Source organism: Oratosquilla oratoria, chromosome 35 (assembly GCF_046742065.1).
Source record: "Oratosquilla oratoria isolate Oo_2021 chromosome 35, ASM4674206v1, whole genome shotgun sequence".
NCBI lineage: Eukaryota > Metazoa > Arthropoda > Malacostraca > Stomatopoda > Squillidae > Oratosquilla > Oratosquilla oratoria.
In genome coordinates, this window is record NC_134811.1 from 2,427,029 (window position 1) to 2,449,578 (window position 22,550).

The window sequence follows — 22,550 nt, forward strand, 5'->3', positions numbered from 1 at the left end:
TGTGTGTGTGTGTGTGTGTGTGTGTGTGTGTGTGTGTGTGTGTGTGTGTGTGTGTGTGTGTGTACGTGTGTGTGTGTAGTTATGGGGAAAATGAGCTACCCTTTTTAGGTCCTGTCCATTTTTCTACATCATACCTATTGTGTGTGTGTACGTACGTGTGTGTGTGTGTGTGTGTGTGTGTGTGTGTGTGTGTGTGTGTGTGTGTGTGTGTGTGTGTGTGTGTGTGTGTGTGTGTGTGTGTGTGTGTGTGTGTGCGCGCGCGCGTGCCGCAGTGCACCCCGACCTGTCTCAGACCTTTTATCCATTTCAATATAGCCCTCGACTATTCACGCGGGCCTACCCCTTGATTGTTGTCCCTATAGACCGGACCCCTCACTTTATGAGCCCTCCCCCAATAAACGTAGTAATCATTGACGACGGATCCCTACTTGAACATATTAATTATAGACCGCGACCCACCATTAAACTTGGTCACTATATTCACTCTTACTGTTAGGTACCGGCTTTTATACATATTCTATGGCTCTCACTAGGATACAGATACTCTAGAAAATAATCCAACAACCTCGAGAGGAATCCAACCCCCTTTAAGAGGGATCGAATCTTATTAGAAAAGATTCAGTCCTTTTAAGGGTTAACAACCGCTCCCCCCCCCCACACACAAACAAAGACATAGACACACATACACACACACAAGCACACGCATATACGCACACGTACACACACACACGCACACACACACGCACACACAAACACACGCACACACACGCACAGGCAAGCACACACTCTTCTGCCCACTGTATTCTTGAGGTGAGGTGTAAGTGGTCTGATGACCCTCGGGACGACAATGGGAGAGGAACGTTTGTGTTCACACAGACTTTTTTTCTCAAGAAACACACAAGACTGTTTCTCGAATTTCCCAAACTCCGATTTTCATTTCATTTAAGAGACTGAACGCATTTTTTTTTATTTTGACTATGAGAGTACGTTTCTTCAGTTGAATAAAATTGTCTGGCGTCAGTTGGAATGGAATTCGTAAGGGGCGTCATTGTTCAAATGGGATTCAGAAAACCTTGTTGACATGGGGCTAGTGTAGTAGCCGCTAGTGTTAGTGTCTTGCAAACTACTCTACTTGCTTAATGTCAACGGAAAGCTAGTAAATTTGCTTCCAAAGTATCCTAGTGACAACGCTTAATTGTCGGGTAAGTTGGGTTATAATTAGCACTAGCGGGTATTAAACTAACCCCGTGTAAACAAGTCTTTGGTCGAAATGTCCGCCTTTACGATTGTTTTCAAACTAGGTGGTTATAAAGTCAACAGCAGAACTGTCACCAAAAAGGTAATTACAGTCTAACCTTCGTTCGTTCCAGATGTAAACAAACAAGCAGTTTCGGATATCCTTTGATTGTTCGTCAGACCTGGGGGTTGTTTTATTTCGGGCATCATGATTGGCTCAGAGATGACTAATGCCGACTCTGATAGCCAATCACGTTTGTTCTTTCATTTTATACGTCTGTCTTGCCACCGACTATTCGAATTTTGATTATTGAGCTTTTACCACTAATCGAGGAAAGACATAACGGAAACTCTCTCAGCCTAAATGGTTTCGGTTAAATTGTCTTTGCTATAAACTACAGAAAGTATTTTTGTAAACTTATGTGCGTTTTTACGAGAAGTGGTGATTAGTGTTAATGATGTGGTGTTTTCTCGTGGTGTGTTACGTGTTGTGTGCTTTGTTATAGTGTTTATTGTGCTAGTGACGTACAAGATGTGTGATTAAGAAGTGTAAATACTTCGCAATGAAGTCATCAACTGGAGCAACTCGCCTTGACATAGTAAGTACAGAGAACAGCAATGTACCGCGCCATACACAAATACAGACTACACTAGTAGCCTTCACATGTTTTACTCAGGATGTCTGTGTAACCAAACAGACACCACCGGATCCACAAAGTAGGTTTTTGGGGGTCTGTGTTTCGAGGACCCTTAGCTCGGAGTCGTCTATCGAGCTGAATAAAAGCGTATGGCTTTACTTAAAGCAAATTATGATACATACTTTCTAGAAAAACACATACACGCTGCAGCACGCGATACATGGTCCACACATGACCAACATTGACTGCACATTAGCGAATGGGGGTAATTAAGAAATTACTGTCGTAGTAATTCTTGATGAGAGGACCGTGGAATTCAGAACTTCTGAAATTACACAAGTGAAGAGCGTTGCTGGTGGGCACGAAAACTCACCATCCTAGCTATTATGGACCGTATGCTTAGCGGAAATACGGTCGTTATTTGCGTGTGCGTGATTTCGGCTCTCGAGCGTTGGTTTCAGTGTGTGATTTGCTGACTACGTAGGGTGCCAATTTTGTGAATTATTCTATTTTATTCGTTATTTTTTTTTTTAAGTGTGACCTTACCTTCTGTATTTATGAGTTAATATCTATTATTAGTTGAAGTCATATCCTCTGCATTGGATTTGCAATATAATTTTCCAATCTTTGTGCGGTCCTGTTATCAAGATTAACCACGAACTTTCAGGGGCTAACAACAGTTTAGACTACCTAGAAGTAGCGTCGTTATCCTCGTACATGTACAAGAGCAGCTTTGACCGTAAAAAGATAATAAATGAATAGATAGGTAAATAAAGAGATAAATGAATAGATAGATTAATAGACAAATGAATGAATAGATAAGTAGAAGAATAGTTAAAAAGAAATGGGCAGTCATGTTGGTTGTGCGCGGCACCAACTACACTTTCAGGTTTGCATCGCGGGAGCGCCACTCACGCGCAGGATGAGGTGACGTACCGCTATTTGCAGTTTTGGGATCTTTTTTTTTTTTTACGGCATGCAGTTGATTACAACAACTTAAGAGAGGTAAGAGATGAATATTAATCTGAAACCTAACCTAACCTGACCTAACCTAACCTAACCAAACCTGACCTAACCTACTCTGACCTAACCTAACCTAACCTAACTTAACCTAACCTAACCTAACTTAACTTAACCTAACCTACCCTGACCTAACCTAACCTAACCTAATCTAACGTAACCTAATCTAACCTAACCTAAAAATTCTGGATAAACGGAAAAGACCTCAGTTTTGTTGAACTAACCCCTTCGTGGTGTTGGCTAACATTTTTTTTTTCTTTTGAAAGAAATAATTATTCAAGGCAAACTTTCAGGTGCTTGTCAGCAAAGAATATATATTTTTTAAGGTAAGAGGACTCGGCGTATTTTGGGAGGATTGGTTGAAAACTAATTTGGAAAACTGCGAAAGCGTTTGAAATTTGCGATTCGGGAAGGAACTGGGTAAAATTCCAGAATCACGCAAGTACTGATATTTAACATGAAACTTACTTTGTCCAATAGAACCTAACCTAACGTAATCGTTCTATAGAAGAAAATTAATCTTTAAAACCAAACAAACAAATAAATAAGTAAATAAATAAATAATAAATAATAAATAATAAGTAAATAATAAATTAATAATAAATTGATAATACCAATAATACATTAATAAATTAATAATAAATAATAGATTGATAATAGATAGATAATAAATAGATAAATGAATAAATAAACAATTAAAAATACGTTTGCGTGATACTGGGATAGAGCCATGAAGTGTTCACTAGGGTCGCCATTTTTAACAAAATTTCGTCTGCCGGGTGAACTAGCAGAGCGCGGGAAGTCTGAACAGAGAATTGGAGTTGCCATTTCACGTGAGTTTGAACTTCTAATTTACATTTATTTTCCAGAAAATATATCCAAATAATCTAAACACATTTTATACCTTGTTTATAAAATTGTTACATAAATTACTGATTACAAAGAATTTTTTTTTGTCTATATTTCCATATATTTATGAAGTTTTGCCGTTTAGATATAAGTTTGTATTAATCTAAGATTTTATTTCATAGAAAGGTACATTCATTGGACTCCAGTAGATACGGTTTTATGTTATTAAACAGAAGACAATGCTTACACAGTAGGTATCGCTTGTAGTATTGAACAAATAAATTGCCGTGTTTAATCACTCTATTCATAATCATATGTATACAACGAAGGCTGAATAGTAATTACATTTCTCGATTAATTTTTCCTATTTCAGATTATTTCATCAGAGATGAAGAATGAATATGCTGATTATGTTGCTTTAGAGGAGAGCAAAAATTAATTAATTGGGTAATTATCATAATTAAGTCTTCCGTACTTACTGTTGATCATTATCTTATATAAAATGTACTTTTTGATTAACTGTTTTTTTTTATATCTCTTGTTAGATAAACTGCATTCGTTTGTTAAAAACAGGTGGATACACTTTATTATATGACCATCGTAGGCTATGTGTTCTCCGATTAGGCATCTTTTGCAGTCAAAAGAACATAAGAACGGAGGAGGCTGCAAGAGACCATAAGGCCTACACTAGGCAGTTCCGTTCGTTAGCCATTCTGCTGGCAAACCAGTTCTTAACTATTTCCTTCTTAAACCTAAATTTGTCCAATTTAAATCTATTACTAAGAGTCCTGCCTTGCTGTCTTAATGTGATGACACAGATCTTCCCCATTTCCCCTAATTATGCGAGAAGAGTAGCAATTGGTGGATGGAAATAGACGGGAGCTCGGGGTATGGCCACAGGGGTGGTCGCGGTCCATCTTGTCAATGTTCAAAAGCTGGGGTCATTGTCTTGTCTCATTTGCACATATCCTCACACTCGAACGGGCAAGCACGTATACACGCACATACACTCACATACACACGTACATACATACACACACGCGTACATACACACACACACACACACACACGGAGGCGCGGTTGGTAGAGTCCCAGACTGTGAGTACGGCGGTACTGGCGATACCTGGTTCGAATCCTGCCCAGGGCTGAAATTATTTCAGTATCGCTGCGCTTCGAGTCGTTACTCCAATTCTCGTGGGTGGGGAGTTGGGGGTGTGTGTGAGTGGAAGGTCAAAACATTACCCACAGATCGGTCATACAAGCTCTGAGCTTTCTTCCGGGAGGGAAATAGCTGTTGATCACGAGTCCAACACGTGATCCAAAGACCAAGGTGAATCACACGTACATACATACACACACGCGTACATACACACATACACACACACACACACAAACACACGCACGCACGCACGCACGCACGCACACACACACTGGAACAAACTGGATGAAACAATAGTGTGTGCAAAAACCATACACGAATTTAAGAGCAAACTAGACACTGAGAGATACAAAGACGGAACACCACGAGCATAGCTCTATAGCTCTCATCCCCGTAAGATACAGCTAGGTAAATACACACACTCTCACTCCCGGAAATGATTAATATAAATATAGCTCAAGCTAAATCCATAAGCAAACTCAAAGCTACCAAGCTAAATATATGAGTGAATTTAAGTCTAGGTACGGAGAAAGAAAGGAGAGGCGGTACCCCACCAGCATAATTAATTTCCTGTATACAGTCATAAAGTAGACAGACGGAACCCCACACGCATGTCAAAAATCATAATCGAATTCAAGGCCACATTTAGCCAAGGGTGACAAGGGACGGTACTCCACGAGCGTAGCACCTGTCCATTACATTGAGGTCGAGTACGAAAAATATGCAAGAAAAATCTGTGACGAAGGGTACCCCGGCGTTCATTCGACGGAAAGTCGATCCGATGGGTACCTCCTCTTCCCGAACTCGAGAAGATCCTCTTCCCGAACTCGAGACGACGTTCTTTTCCTACCCATCATGCAACAGTTGCAGTGGCAAGACCCCGTCGAGACCGTCTTGGCCCGAAGACGATGCAACAGGATACGTTTCAGTTCGTGTCAGGTTCGTGATCGTATCTCCCACGTTTTACAGACGAAAAGACAGCTAATCATAGAGAGCGATTAATAATTTTCTTCGATGGAAAGTTTGAGTCGTTGAGTCGTGAGGGATGGCGGCCATTGCTTGAGGACGACAAATCTCCTAAACTAACCAAAAACCAAAATTTTGATTATTTTCTTCGGGTGCAAATGGCTTTCCACTCCCTAAGTAATACAATAATCTGCGTTATGAGGGTATAAGAATGTTTATCATTGATTAAAGAAGAACGCGCTGGCCGAGCGTGTTAGAGCGTCGCTACATGAGGCGGAGATCGTGGTGACGGCAGATCGAACCCTGCTGCCGGCGAGTTGGACCAAGGTCATGGTTTATTAAATCCCACGCTACAAAGTCCTCCGTAAAGGGCACCATTCTAGCCTCCTGATAGGGGGGAGTCTGCTACGTTAAACAGAATCAATCATTAGTTAAGATAAACCATTTTTAACAAAACTGTTTACAATTATAATCGCATTACTCTTAATTGCCTTCACTCAATCTTATCTAACCATCTCGTCTGAGGGATTATAAGAACAAAAACCATAGAGTTTAACAAAATGCTCAAGGGATAAAACAAAATTCCCTTAATTTTATTATTCATGGGAGTAATTCCCCACTTAAAAGATACGGAATTGATGGTCCGCTCTCTTATGTTTGCGGAAACTCAGACCACAAAGAACGGACTATTTGCTCGTGCAAACCTCTGACTGTCCGACCTGAGCGATGACCTCTTTTGTGATTCTACAGACTTAAAGTGAACAGCACAACATAAGGTAAAAGAGTATTTCCACATGTTAACCAAGCCCTATTGGTCTTTGACGGATATCCTCCTTGAAAATGTTGGCGTGATTTATTGGCTTGGTTTAAGTTAAGGACGAGTGAAGACCTCTTTGTGATTCTAGAGACTAAAAGTGAACAGCACAACATAAGGCAAAAGAGTATTTCCACATGTTAACCGAACCCTGTTGGTCCTTGACAGATATCCTCCTTGAACATGTAGGCGTGATTTATTGGCTTTGTTTAGGCTAAGGACGAGGAATGAGCTTCAAGGGCATATTAAGTGGGTCTCGATCGGACAAGTCTCCTTTCAGACCAGGGTCCGTACTCTCAGCTATATAAAATTGTAGCCAGAAAAAGTGTTTAAAAACGTCATCTCACTGCAGGGGTTAAAGGTCCATGATCTCTCTCTCTTTCTCTTTCTCCCCCACCTCTCTCTCTCTCTCTCTCTCTCTCTCTCTCTCTCTCTCTCTCTCTCTCTCTCTCTCTCTCTCTCTCTCTCTCTCTCTCTCTCTCTCTCTCTCTTTCTCTCTTTCTCTCTCTCTCTCTCTCTCTCTCTCGCTCGCTCTTTCTCGCTCTTTCTCTCTTTCTCTCTATTTCTCTCTCACTCTCTATTTCTCTCTCTCTCTCTCTCTCTCTCTCTCTCTCTCTCTCTCTCTCACTCTCTCTCTCTCTCTCTCTTTTTCTCTTTGTATATGTGTGCGTGCATGCGTGAGTGCATGCATAAGCGAGTGGGTACATACTTGAAAGTGTACATACAAGTTTGCATGCGTATGTGTGCATGAGTGTATGTGTGCATGCGCGTGTGTGCATGCTCACGTGTGTATGCATGCTTGTGTATGAGTGCATTTGCATGTGTCCATACGTGTGTGTGTGTGTGTGTGTGTGTGTGTGTGTGTGTGTGTGTGCGCGTGTATGTGCATGCGTATGTTTGTTTTCAGCCATAATGGTCCTCTACACGCAAACACTGATGGAGTCTATTGTTCAGTTCTTCGAGTGAGCTTCCCGAAGATCATCTCCCCATCATGGTCTGTCTCCACAGACCTCTTCTCGTAAACAAAATATTACTGCCATAGCTCCTTTGTGAACAACACAATAAAAATCAGACTCTCGTAAAGAGGAAATAAAAATTCGAACTACGAAATAGATGTTAAGAGAATGGCGCTCAAAATAAACTTATTAGAAGGACGTCTGTACATACATAATAGATAAGTGTATATGTGTTGATGCATTGTGACAAGTATGTACAAGTGGATGGAGGAAGACAAGGGTTGTGGTGTCAAATAATTTTTTGAAAAGGTTTGTACATGAACACACACACACACACACACACACACACACACACACACACACACACACCACACACACACACGACTCGATATCGAAGTGGTTAGAGTTCTCGCCTGCCACTGCGGTGGTCCGGGTTCGAATCCCACTTAGAGCTGAAATAATTTCAGTATCGCTACGTTGCGAGTCGTTACTCCAACTCTCGTGGTTGGGGGGTTGGTTGTGTGTGTACGTGTAAGGTCACAGCATTACTCATAGATCGGTCATATATGAGCTCTGAGGTCTCCTCCGCTAGGGAAATACCTGTCGATTGCGAGTCCAACACGTGATCCAAAAACATGGTGAATCACACACACACACACACACACACACACACACACACACACACACACACACACACACACACACACACTTGCTGCATCTATCTATACGAACATATACAGGAGTAGATGCCTGGAAAACATACTAGGTTTATAGATTAGAAAAGATAAAAAACACGAATTACTATAGAAATAATTTGAACAAAAACTACATCTACGTTCGAAAGTTCGACGACATCCAAGTTATCCCAGTCTATAAACAGATGGCCCCCTGGACGCAGAATTCTTTCAGTGTTACAAATACGTCTGCTGTTTAGCGTTATACTAAAATATCAAAATGATATGACTATTTATTTTATTTTTTTTATTCCATTTAATTCTATTTTATTTTACTTTCATTTTATTGTATTCTATATTTCTATTTTATTTTTATTTTATATTTCATTTTATATTTTATTTCATTTGATTTCATTCTATTCTTTTGACTCCATTGTAGAATAAATGTGCCACAGGGTTCCTCATGAACGATGGAAAGGACATTTGGGGACGATCGAATCTGACACAAGGAATTTCATTTATAAACAAATATATTGTTTGACGTTATAGGAACACAATTCTGCTTACAACGAGTTAGATACATTGTGCAAGAACTAGTGCATATGGACATGTATTCAATATATATGCGTATACACACGACAGTATATATATATATATATATATATATATATATATATATATATATATATATATACACTGATGAAAAATGTAGTACTACTTTTGTCAATCACGTGAAAACCACGGAGAAAAAAGACTGGAGACAGGGAATCTATATATATCGATTGCAAACTGCAACCCTCTTCAGAAGATAGAGAGCAGTTTCCAATCGAAATATATAGATCCCGTCTCCAGTCTTTTTTGCTCCAACTGTGGTTTTTACGTGATCAATATATATATATATATATATATATATATATATATATATATATATATATACATACACATATGAGAGATATACGCTAATGGCAGCGACATCAAACCGATAATTTTTATGACAGTTACATGCAAGGTTCGGAACAGATAGCCAAGTACAGCGGGTTCGAACCCTGCATGCAACTGTCATAAAAATTATCGATATATACACGTATATATACACATATACATATACATATATATATATATATATATACATATATACATATATATTCACATACATCTAATAGACCCTGGGTCAGGTTCAGTTGTCCGCAATAGTACACTTGGCGGGGGAAAGCGGCAGCACACAAATCCAGGGTGAAGTGCACCACAGACCTGTTCTGGTGTCGTCGGGTGGAGGAGGAGGAGGAGGAGGAGGAGGAGGAGGTGGTGGAGGAGTAGAGGGCGTTCTCAAGGACGCTCGTTCCACGATTGTCCAGCATCAGCCATAGCCGCTGGCTGAAGAGGGATGATTATATTGACACGAGGACTAGGCACTTGGGTGACATTGCTCTGTTGATGGAGGACTCTGAGACAAGACACAGATGAAAACACACACACACACACGTACACATATACGTACACACGTACATACTCACGTACATACATACATACACATATACACGCACACACATATACACGCACACACACACACACACACACACACACACACACACACACACACACACACACACACACACACACACACACACACACACACTGAAAGAGAGAGAGAGAGAGAGAGAGAGAGAGAGAGAGAGAGAGAGAGAGAGAGAGAGAGAGAGAGAGAGAGAGAGAGAGTGGGTAGAGAGGGGTGGGGAGGGAGAGAGAAGAAAGAGAGGTGGGAAGGGAGAGAGAAATAGAGATGAAGAGAGGTGAGGAGAGAAAGATAAAGAGATACGGGGAAGGAGAGAGAAAGAAGAGATAAAGAGAGATGGGGAAGGAGAGGGAGAGGAAGCGAGGGGAGGGAGAGAGAGCGAGAGAATGAGAGAGTAGGCAAGAAAAGGGAGAGAGAGAGAGAGAGAGAGAGAGAGAGAGAGGGAGAGGAGAGAGAAATGGAGTGAAGGCAAGAACAGGGAGAGAGATTGAGAGAGAGAGAGAAATAGAGAGAGAGAGAGAGAGAGAGAAATGAGAGGAGGTGAGAAACGGGAGAGATAGAGTGGGAGGGTGAGGTGGAAGCAGGGAAGAAGGAAGAGAAGATATGTGCGTAGTAAATGTCCATATGAGATAGACAATGCGTGTTGCTATAGTGTTAACAATGACTATGAACGAGCAGTTCAATAAAGGAGTATTTGTGCCCGGGCTGTCTGTCAGTGTGTCGTAGTATTTTATCTTGTTTATTTTTTTTTCTCGATATTTTTTTCAAATTTGTTTACTTGTTAATTTTCTTATTTGTATATTATTCCTTATTTAATTTGTGTATTTATATTTTTTATCTATTTAACCACCGATATGAGATTTAGTAGGAATGTCAGTGATTTTAACAAAATACAACATAACCACAGGCTGTTTACTTTAACTTGGATGAAGATTTGTCAGAAAAAAGTTTCTATCGTAGAAATAAAAATCTTAGCAAAACGCAAATATAAAAAATAAATAATAAGTTCAATTGAATTAGACTGGAAAAGTAAATACAAGGTATTCAGGAAGATTTGTGAATATAATCTCCGACAAGTTTAATTAAACTTAGGTTATGACAAGCAGTGTAATTGATATCGTCATTAATATTCTTAACGGGATCGCGTACAACAGAATAACATCACATTTGATACCAAAAAAATACTCAGAATATTTTGGTACCAAGAACATTTTTCATTATTTGGAATTTTCGGAATTTTCTAGGATATGGACAGTCTCGAAAATCTAGAGGCGTGTTTTATTATAAATGTTGGGGAATACGGATTTTGGATATTTTTAAAAAGGATAAAAATCTTTCAATATTACTGAGGACGAACACACGTAAGTCAAAAACTCCGACGTAGGAGCATAACATAAGAACGGAGGAGGCTGCAAGAGACCATAAAGCCTACACTAGGGAGTTCCATGTCCATTACCACCTACCATCCCCATCCATAAAATTATCTAATCTTTTCTTAAAACAACCAATAGATTCAGCGCTCTCTACATGGTTACTAAGTCTATTCCAGTCTATTCCAGTCTATTCTGACGTTATCAAACGCAGCATAGCATTGCTACATACCCCGACAGCACAGACTCGATAAGAAAGTAATATATATCAGTATACTTAACTGTTGTAACTGTGTTGTAACTGACTTCATGCCTGAATAGTATAATCTCGAGAAAATGCCATCGTCATCATCTTCATAAACTGTATTGACACAAAAATGTTTAACAAAAACAAAGGAATCAAAGGCATGTGACTTTCAAGCAACCAAGACAGAGCAAGACACTCCGAGATCATATCACTTTACAACCGGACGGATTCTAACCAACCCGTAAATACACTTAGACAGTCATGCATGGTACCATTGGTCAAAACCAGCTGGGTTATAAGCAATCTATATATATATTTAGACAGCCGTATATGAGACAACTGGTCAACCAGCTGGGCTTTTACCCATACATAGACAGATAACACAGGCCGAGTCGCTCGAATATGGCATGACGGGGCACCTAGCTGGGATTTAAGCAGCCTGTAGACATCGACCACGACAAAGAAATAGCATTACTGACCAACCCAAACCGACGCGGCAAGTTGGGAACCTCTCAACCCAGTCATACAAATGAGCCAGAAGCTGTCGCCGTCAGAAGACAGCACTGATAGCTGCCACCGATTCCGTGGCGCTTGTGACAGAACTACATAAGCCACGGAAGCTCCTGGTGATGGAATCGCAGCGTTGAGAGCAGTTACAAAGAACAACCACTAACTTCACCTGCTGATACGTCAGGACGGTGAGTTCTGAGTAACAGGTAGAGGGAGCAGAGGTACGTTTGGAGGTATAGGAGGCTCATCATGCAACAGAACAGAAACGGAGGGACTGCGTTGTTCCATGCAAGAGGGAACATGGAGAGGCGGTTTTCAAGGTCGGTATGCAAAGAATGTTCTAGAGAGAATAAATCAGGATAAAGAAGTAGATGAAGGAGAGGAGGGGGAAGGAAGAGTCTAGTAGGAATGCGAAAGGTACGATTGTCAGGATTGATGTGGTTGTGTGCACGAAGGAGTCAGGGTGCACACACACACACACGTAGACACACACACACACACACACACACACACACACACACACACACACACACACACACACACACACACACACGCACACACACACAGGATAGAGTTCCCGGCCGTCACTACGGCGGTCCGGGTTCGAATCCCGCCCAATGCTGAAGTAATTTCAGTATCGCTGCGCTGCGAGTCGTTACTCCAACTCGTGGGCGGGGAGTTGTGTGTGTGTGTGTGTGTGCGTGTAAGGTCACAACAGTACCCATAGGTCGGTTATATATGAACTCTGAGCTCTCTTCCGGTAGGGTAATAGCTGTCGATCACGAGTCCAACACGTGACCCAAGACCATGGTGAATCACACACACACACACACACACACACACACACACACACACACACACACACACACACACACACACACACACACACACACACACACACACACACACACACACACACACACACACACACACACCATAAACAAATAAAACCCATTCTATCACCTCTCCCATCTCAGAGCAAGGATGAAGGGTTGCTCTGCTTTTGGTCACACTGCTTGGGTCAAAAACAGTGCAGCGAGGCACAGCTCTCCCACGTCAGGGTCCGACATCCCGGGCTGGATTACCTTGCAATGATTCAATATTGATGAGACGAAGATCCTATCTGGTCGACTCCTCTTTTTTAATCGTTTAACATCTCCCTACGTTCATTTCTACTTCTTACACACTCTCTTCCCTGCTCGACAGACATTCCGCATGTATTCAGAGCCCTTTTCACCCTGTATATTCATATAATTTTTGGTCTTCCTCTTATGCTCACTCTATCCACATCTGCCTTCCACACTCTTTACTTGTCTTTCGTTGTTTGTTCTTAACGTGTGCAGACCACATCATCACTCTCTGTTGTACTTGTCGGACAGCTTTCTTTCGATACCCGTCCTCAGCCACGCCTTCGGATTTGTCACTCTTCATTCTTGTAGTAAAACTCACCATTCGACACCCACAAAGTGGGAAGTGAGAAGCCCCTGGTAGAGCAAAGCACCGTTAGTTGCGGGAAGCAATTTTTTTTTTTTTTTTTTTTTTTTTTTTTTTTTTTTTTTTTTTTTTTTTTTTTAGGCCGATGTTGGGTCTCCTCCCAGCTTGGTCAGGGCTGTCGAGAACCTACACGACATAGCCCGCAGTGGGGTCCCGGGAATCAAACTTATGACAACCTGTTTTTGAGTTCGACATGGTATCCTTTTTGGTTACCGCTCGGCCATTTTTGTAGTATTTATCATATTTCTCTAACATCTCGAAAACATTCGATCTCTTTCGGTGTCCTTGTGTTCTGTCCACATCTCTGTCCACACTGAGTCATTCTTTATAGTGTCTTAACTACATAACAAACTAAATTTGTTAATAAAAAAGATATTCATCTCTTAACCTCTGTAGTTCATGCACCTGTGAGTTGAACATAATTTTTTTTGTGTTTATACATAAAGAAGCTAAGTACGTTACTGGAATGGAATAATTAGTATGATTATTTTTACTTACGTTACTGCAAGTACGTGATAGCGCGGGCACCACAGACTGCTTACCTGGAAAGATGAAAGAAACGTTACAACGGAAGACTTGTCTCACTGCCAAGAACAGTGACTTACAGAATCTTCTACCGAGTATCACATCACAAACAGACTGCTTAAATCAAAGGTCAAGGCAATAGATAAAGTAGAAAAACTATAACAAAATGTAAAATGCTGATGTGTTTCCGGTCAAATCGAGGTAATAAGCATATTCTAAAACAAAAATTTTGTTTGTACTAGATTTAGAGTAATGGATAATCATATACATAGTAATTGTATAAGTGTGTTTACATGAAATAGGTATGAATTGCTTCTATTTTTGTGTGGCTTACGTCATACGAATATGAAGATATAACAGTTATGTAGTGTAGTCAGGGACTATGATGAGAAACAATATTAGGTTTGGGTCATGCCTCACGCTGCAGCAAAGAAATGTCTCATTTAGGTATAGTGTCAGCCCAGTGATTCTCAACATATTTCACTCCATTTCTCCCTTCATAAATTCTCAATATTCATGTGGCTCCTCTACATTTTCCTCCCAAATCCCACCCACAAAAAAAAAAAAAAAAAAATATAAAATAAAAAAATGAAAAAATAAACAAATAAATAAATAAATAGAAAATGAAAAAAATATGAATAAAAAAATAAGAGAAACCCTTTGCTTTATTACAAAGATGACAATCATAATTATCTTCTGCCAGGACAGAGTTGTGGATTTCGTTTTTCTTTATATTCAGATTCCTCACATCATATAGAAATGTGTAATTCGGAACAGCAGCCCATAACCCACCCAGCCTAAATTCTAGTTACGGCTCCCTTGGGTCGTCGTGGGCCTCAGACTGAGAGCCATTGTTAAACATTTAGGTTCACTTGTAAGATCTAACTCCTTGTAGACTCAGTTTTCTTCTCAATTTTACATCACAAAATTATTAGTATTACCGGATAATGGTTTAACACGATGGCAGTATATCAATATTAATGAAATCATAAAATGCCATTGAAGTATTTGGGTTGTTTTAATATTTTCGCCCGGGGGGGGGGGGCAAGGAATAGTGTCCCCCTACATGAGATAGCGAACTACCCCCTGAAATGAGGCCTATGGGACCAGTAACAACAATTACCATGTTGCAAAGAGAGAGAGAGAGAGAGAGAGAGAGAGAGAGAGAGAGAGAGAGAAGGAAGGTAGGTCCATAACTCCAAACAGCACCCTCGTATCATACCGTTAAACTTCTACCCAAAACAAACTGCCCTGTTCTTGTTTAGGCCTTGATTCATGACCTCCCACACGTGTGGCGATCACCATATGTGTGTCAATCAACAACGCTTTCCTACGTGATATTGATCTCCTTTTTAATTTTCCTGAAGAAATTTGCATTCTTGATAAGATCTAGAATGCCAAGTTTTAAATCTTATTTATATATTTTCTTAATCAACTTTAATGCAGCATTAGTTAAAACCCTTTAAATACAGTGTATCAATTCAAATGATAACTAATTTATAAGTTTAATATAAAAAATTAAATATATATCTGTTAAAATGTTCATTGTTTTAAGATATATATTTCTAAGGTATAATACCTACTGTCTATAACAATATAGGAATAAAAATATTTTATCTAATTAATAGTGGCATCAATGACCATAGATGTTCTGATGCCAAATAATCCCCAATAAATAATAAATCCTACGTAATCCACCATCAACTCCTCCCTCTCCACGCAAAACAGGACAATCTTACCGTCGAGCCACGTTGAACTGGTGAGACTCCCTAGAGTGGAAAGTGTCTCTAACGGTGCCAAAACCCGCTGCTGGTAGCACACTTCCCCTTCTCCCTCTCCTCTCCTCCTCCCTCTTCCTCTCCCCTCCCCTCCCCTCCCTTCGTCCACCGCCCAGGTACCAGCCCATCCACCCGTCTGTCAGCGCTGCCAACACGCAAGGTTAATGACCTTGGGCATAAGGAAGTACGTTGACCAATGAGGTAAAATTCTCTGGTAGCTTCTGCCATCATTATAACAGTGAATCTTAACCAGGGGATGAGTTTGATTCCAGGGGTTAAAAAATGACATAGTAAGGGGGTAAATATATCATGGCTGAAAACATGTTACTCTGTAATTAGATACTCGTATATATGGGGAACCATATTATGGATGGAATGCATAGCTTCTGCCATCATTATAACAGTGAATCTTAACCAGGGAATGAACTTGATTCCAGGTGTTAAAAAATGACATAGTAAGGGGGTAAATATATGACGGCTGAAAACATGTTACTCTGTAATTAGATACTCGTATATATGGGGAACCATATTATGGATGGAATGCATAGCTTCTGCCATCATTATAACAGTGATGCTTAACCGGGCGGTGAATTTGATTCCAAGTGTTAAAAAATGACATAGTATGGGGGTAAATATATCACGGCTAAAAATATGTTACTCTGTAATTAGATACTCGCATATGTGGGGAACCATAGTATGGATTTAATGCATGTATTTATTTCTTGATTTGATTTTAATTTATGAAGAAATTTGTTTTCTAATTTCTTAATTTTTCCGTGTCGTATATTTGGGCTGTGACGTTCGTGCGGACTCTATCCTGAATTGAGTCACTGTAGATCGCGACCCCGTAACGGACACTCCCTCCCATACCCTCATTGAATTTCTTCACAAACTTGGTTGCTTCGTATGATGGCATCGTCACTGATCGAATATTGCATTTCATCGAGAATAACCAGCGATTCTATCCATGGGGTAATCATTGCGCCCGTGAGCTAAGAACATGGAGGGAGTAAAGGAGTGGTAGGAATGTAGGGGAAAAGAAGAATTGTAAAAATTAAGAATGACGATCATTCTTCTCTTAATGAAAGGAAATCACCCGTCATAAGACAATACTGCGTGAGACTGGTCCATAGGGGTGTTACTAAATTTAGTAACGCATTGACTGTATATAATACAGGTAGTAATACGAGGGAATGGTTAGTAAGAGACGTTGTGTAACATTCTTGATGTCAATATGCTGCAACGACGCTGTCTCCCAGTTTGGTAAGTAATTTTGAATGGCATGACATGTCTTGAGAAAATGTTGATTATTCCTAGACTTTCATCTCGTTAACCAATTTAACCTGGAACTTTGTTTTTACGTTAAATAACCTTAATTAGAATATAGTTTTGCATCCTTAATGCGAATTACTTTTGGTCGCATACTGGCTTTTTTTTTATTCCTGTATGAAGTTAAACAAGGAATGCATTTTTCTGTGATGTTATGTCGATGCAATTTTAACATAGGAAAATAAGTTGTTTGTTGACAGCTTAGTTTGTGTGTACTGCAATTTACACGAAAACTTTTGCAACAAAAATTATCTTGTGCCGAAGTATCCTTTTTGACGATATAGTTTATAATTATCTACATCATGACGACAATAAATGCCTGGTAATCGTCATAGCTTCTTCCTTCTTCTTTGTCTCCCTTTCCCCTTCAGCTATCCGTCTCCTCTCTTCTCACTCAGGCTTACTGATGACCCCAACTCCTTTTACGAATATGGGGTGGAAACGTAGGTGTAGATGTAAATGTAGAGCTATAGTTTTTGCATGGACAGCCCCTTAAGGATTCTTCTCGTTTTTCTTGATATCCTACTGTAGAGCTTGTTTCCTTGTGGTTTTACTTTTTTCATCCATACTATTTATAGTATTCATTTATGTTACATAAGTTATTGCTCGTGGTTTGCGAACGAAAAACGTACTCCATTGGCCAGGACGAGATGTACTCGTAGACGATCTTTGCTCGTGAGCCTGTGTATCGCCCGTGCTGTTGGAATGTCGTCTCCATTGCAAGACGACAGACAACGCCCGCGGTCCATTTTCGCCGAGTCTTGCGTTCCAGCTGTCATGGAACAAGGTCGAGGATTTTAGGGGAATTGTTGAGGACTTGGTATTTGCGAGGAAGCGGGATTCGTTCGTCGTTGACCTGGATTAGTTCTTCCTAAACCTGAAGGGAGTTTGGGCGGGTTTGACCCTTTGGCTACTCAACACGATTTGCATGTATTTCTCTCTCTGCCGTCAGGCGATTTTATTAAAACGAGGGCGGGTCAGAGGAAGATTGGACCACAGGAAACTAAAGGTTTAAAACTCATCCTATGAGTTGTATCTGCATTTTATCCATCGTCAGTTTTATCCATCACCAGGCAATTTTAATCTACCGAGAAAAGAAAACGGCAACAGAAGACCATAAGGTTAAAGACCTTGATCATACCTGACACGAGCTCACCCACAGTTGGGTCCTCGATCGCGGCTTCGACGGACTGGAAGCGACGGGGCAACGGCGTCGCTACTAACACGTACGCCGCCTCCTCCTTCCCTCTGACCTACATAGACGTCATCTGACCGACGTGCAGCAGCAGCAGCAGCAGCAGCAGCAGCTCTCCCAGTTTCCATTGCTGTCCGCAGAAATGAGGTCAACCACCGCGATGCAAGTATTTCCAGTTCGTTCTCCCCTTCCTCCTCTTCGTTCTCCTCCTCGTCTTCGTTCTTATCCTCGTTCTAATCCTCGTTCTTCTCCTCGTTCTTCTCCTCGTCCTTTCCTCGTTCTCCTCCCTCGCCTCCTCCTCCTTTACCCCCTCCTTGTTCTTATCCTCGTTTTACTCCTCGTTCTCCTCCTTGTTCTCCTCCTCGTCCTCTCCTCGTTCTCCTCCCTCGCCTCCTCCTTGTTCTCCTCCCTTACCCCCTCCTCATTCTCCTCCCTTACTCCCTCCTCGTTCTCCTTGTCCTCCTCATTTTAATCTTCATTCTCCTCCTTTTCTTTCTTCTCCTCTTCTTTCTCCTCCTCCTCCTCCTCGTCTTTGTCCACGTCCTCGTCTTCGTCCTCTTCCTCATTCTCGTCCTCCTTATCGTTCTCCTCTTCGTTCTCCTCTTTGTTCTCCTCCTCGTTCTCCTCCTCGTTTTCCTCGTACTCCTCGTCCTCCTCTACGTTCTCTTCTTCGCTCTCCTTCTCGTTCTCCTATACTCCTCCTCGTCCTTCTCGTTTTCTCTCCTTCCTTCTCCTCGTTCTCCTCCCCGTCCTCCTCGTTTTCTTCCCTTCCTCCTCCTCGTCCTCCTCGTTTTCTCCCCCTCCTCCTCCTCGTTCTCCTCCTCGTCCTCCTCGTTTTCTCCCCTTCCTCCTCCTCGTTCTCCTCCTCGTCCTCCTCGTTTTCTCCCCTGCCTCCTCCTTGTTCTCCTCGTTTTCTCCCCTTCCTCCTCTTCGTTCTTCTGCTTGTCGTGCACCTCGTCTTTCTCCCTCTGCTCCTGTTGTTGTCTATGTTGCTAAGCAGGTCTGTTCTCTGCCCCGATGTGCCCTCTACGCGGCTAACGACTTCCTCTCCTCCTCCTCCTCCTCCTCTTCCCTCTCCTCCTCTTCCCTCTCCTCCTCTTCCCCCTCCTCCTCCTCCTCCTCCTCTTCCCCCTCCTCCTCCTCCTCTGCCTTCTACTCCTCCTCCTCCGCCTCTTCTCTCTCCTGCTTCTCCCCATTTTCTTCCTCCTTTTCCTCCTCTTGCTCCTCTATCTCCTTCCTCTCCTCTTCCTCCTCTTTCTCCTCTCTCTCTTCTCAATACCATTACTACTACTACTACTACCACTATTACTGTTAATAATCTTCCTTCTTTCTCTTCTTCATCCTCCTCCTCCTCTTTTTTTTTTTCTTTTTCTTATGAGCCTCAATCCCGTTAGCAGCGGTCTTCTTCTTTTTCTTCTTCTTCTTCTTCTACTTCTACTACTTCTTCTTCTTCTTCTATTTCTACTTCTACTACTTCCTCTACTTCTACTTCTTCTTCTTCTTCTTCTTCTTCATTCTTCTTCTTCCTTTTTCTTCTTCTTCTTTGGCCACCACCTCCTCCCTCTCCTCCATCACCCTCCGCGGCTAGCGTTTCCCCTTGAAGCTGCCTCGGCCACCTGGCAGGAACCATCTTCTTGCGCAGCAGACAGCTGGGCGACCACCTCGAGCCGGCTGGCTGGTCAACCAACCCGAGTTCATTCTTTCATAACCGATTTTTTTGTTTCTGGTCGACCTTAGAGACGCCGAGAGAGAGCAGGAGAGAGTGACTAGCTAGACACAGACAGACAGGCAGACAGGCGGAAACTCGGGCAGGCTGAGGCATAAAAGGCTGGCACATAGATAAGAAGAAGCACACGCAGAGGCAGGCAGACACAGACAGGCAGATATAGGCAGGCAGACGCAGACAGGCAGACACAAACAGGCAGACACACACACACAGACAGGGAGACACACACACAGACAGACACACACACAGGCAGGCAGACACACACAGAGACAGGCAGACACACACACAGACAGGCAGGCGCACAGGGGCAGGCAGACGCACAGAGACAGGCAGACATACAGACAGGCAGACACACACAGACAGACAGACACAGACAGTCAAAAGAGAGAAAGAGAGAGAGAGAGATCCTTCTCTTTCTGCCTACATCTCATGATGTCTTTGTTTTTGTGTCCATGCCTCCGTCTGGCCAGGAATATGCTGCTTTGGAGATACGATTAATCTCCTTAAACGTGTGTGTGAATTGGAAAGCACAGTTGTATTGGGAATAAACTCACTTCTGATGGACAGTTACGAGTTTCCTCCCGTAGTGGTAGTGGGAGTGGGGCTTGGTAACACATTGGGAGTTTTCGTCTACTCCAAATTCGCTGGCGATTTGCGTGGGTTTAAAGAGGCAAGAGAATTTATATTTATATAAACAGTAATTTTCGTGTCTGTGACCCTAAATTAGGCTCCGCCCAGAAGTTTGTCATGGCTTGGTTTTATTGGTTGATAACATGTCATAAAGTGGGGCGAAAGATGTCAGTCTGCATCTATAATGTCGACAATTTTTTTTTTTTTGTAATTTCTCAACCATTATTGTAATCACTTGATATTCATGTCAGGCTATTTATCATTCATGTTCATTGTTAGATTCTACTTTTTCACGAATCAGGGTATCAGCCATTTAGGATTTAGAGATTCGACGTTAAAAATAAGTTACAATGAAGAGTGAGTGATAAAAGTAAGACTGATATAGTTTTTAAGTCTTCAAGGCTTCTAGATAGAATAAAGTTTGTTGTCATTCAAACCTAAAACATTAATGACCTTAGGGAAGTGAAAAAATAAACTAAAATGAAAAAAAGCCGAAATGATGAAAAATAGAAATAAAAAAGAAGATTAAGGAAGTGAAGTTAAGATCCAACGACGTGACGTCATATTACGTTCAAGAATGTTCACCTTCGGATAGGTCATATTTTCGGTCGTATTTGTTAGCAAACTTATGCAAAAATCTACTAACAGATTGTAATTTTTTTCGAATGGTGATGCACGACCTAAATGAAACAGCAAAATATTTTGGCGGTGATCCAGATAATTATCCGGATCTAGTATTTATTTTTGTTATTATTTTTTATTCATTTTTTTTTTTATAAGATTGTATCAGTGCGCCAAACATGACGTGTTACATTCCCTAGACTTATTCTGTTCTTGCATAACCGGCAAAGCCTTGGCTGAGGTTTGAGCAATACGAGTACTTCTAGTTAATAAAACGATTTATCTAAATACAACTAACCGTCTTTTGGAAATTTATAACGAGGTTAGATCTAAAACCATGATTATATAAAACCACCCACTGTAACGGTTGTAAGTCATATAGAAGAATGTTGAAATCCAGTTATGTTGTAATGCAACTTGTGGGCGGAGCCTAGATTCTATCGACAAACCAAACCTAAACTCGTTTTGGCCTATCATATTCTAATGATTTTCATTCTACTTATCAACGTAAACATTAAAATTTTGAAAAAAATGAGTTAATTGCTTTTTATGATCTAGAATTCTAGAATCATGCCTAGCTTCAAAAAATAGTCTGTCAACTTTTCATCAAAATTATATCCACTACAGATTTTATTCCCACTAATATCATACAATTTCATTCAGCTTACGAACGCCACTGTGAAAAAACTTTAAAACTCCATTATTAATTTCTTTGCTACGATGTCGTAGTCTATATATCTTATTCTGCCACCGTAAGAATCTTACGGTGGTATTCTTAGAAACAATTCTTTTCTTATATAAATCATTCCCTTCCAAGAATTTGTATAAGGAAAGAATTTTCTTTAAGAATACCACTGATAGTCTTGCTAAAGACGTTGATTACGAAAATGTCAGTCTGAGACAATATAACTTGTGGTTCACAAAATGATGATTGCATGGCTTTCAAGGAGTATATTACCAGTTCTCATTTCATGAATATCAAATATATATATATATATATGTATTATATATATATATATATACATATATATATATATATATATACATATATATACATATATATATATATACATATATATATATATATATATATATATATAAAACATTTCTACATGATCTTAGTTCAAATATGCTTTACGTTTTTTATCACTTCAAATCATCCAAGCGATTATCAGTATTTTTTTTTTTTCATTTGATTAAAAACTGTATCCACACGTTTAAATCGGAGAATATTTGGTCCTCTTATTTGTCTGTTATCTATTATCTAATATATATTTATCAATTAAACTCATTGATAACA

General features: G+C 40.6%; 1 protein-coding gene across 1 annotated transcript in view; it reads right to left on the reverse strand.

The window, feature by feature from the left end:
- Positions 1 to 22,550, reverse strand: part of LOC143018498 (uncharacterized) — a 207,791-nt gene that overhangs the window by 99,228 nt on the left and 86,013 nt on the right. The window lies entirely within an intron of this gene.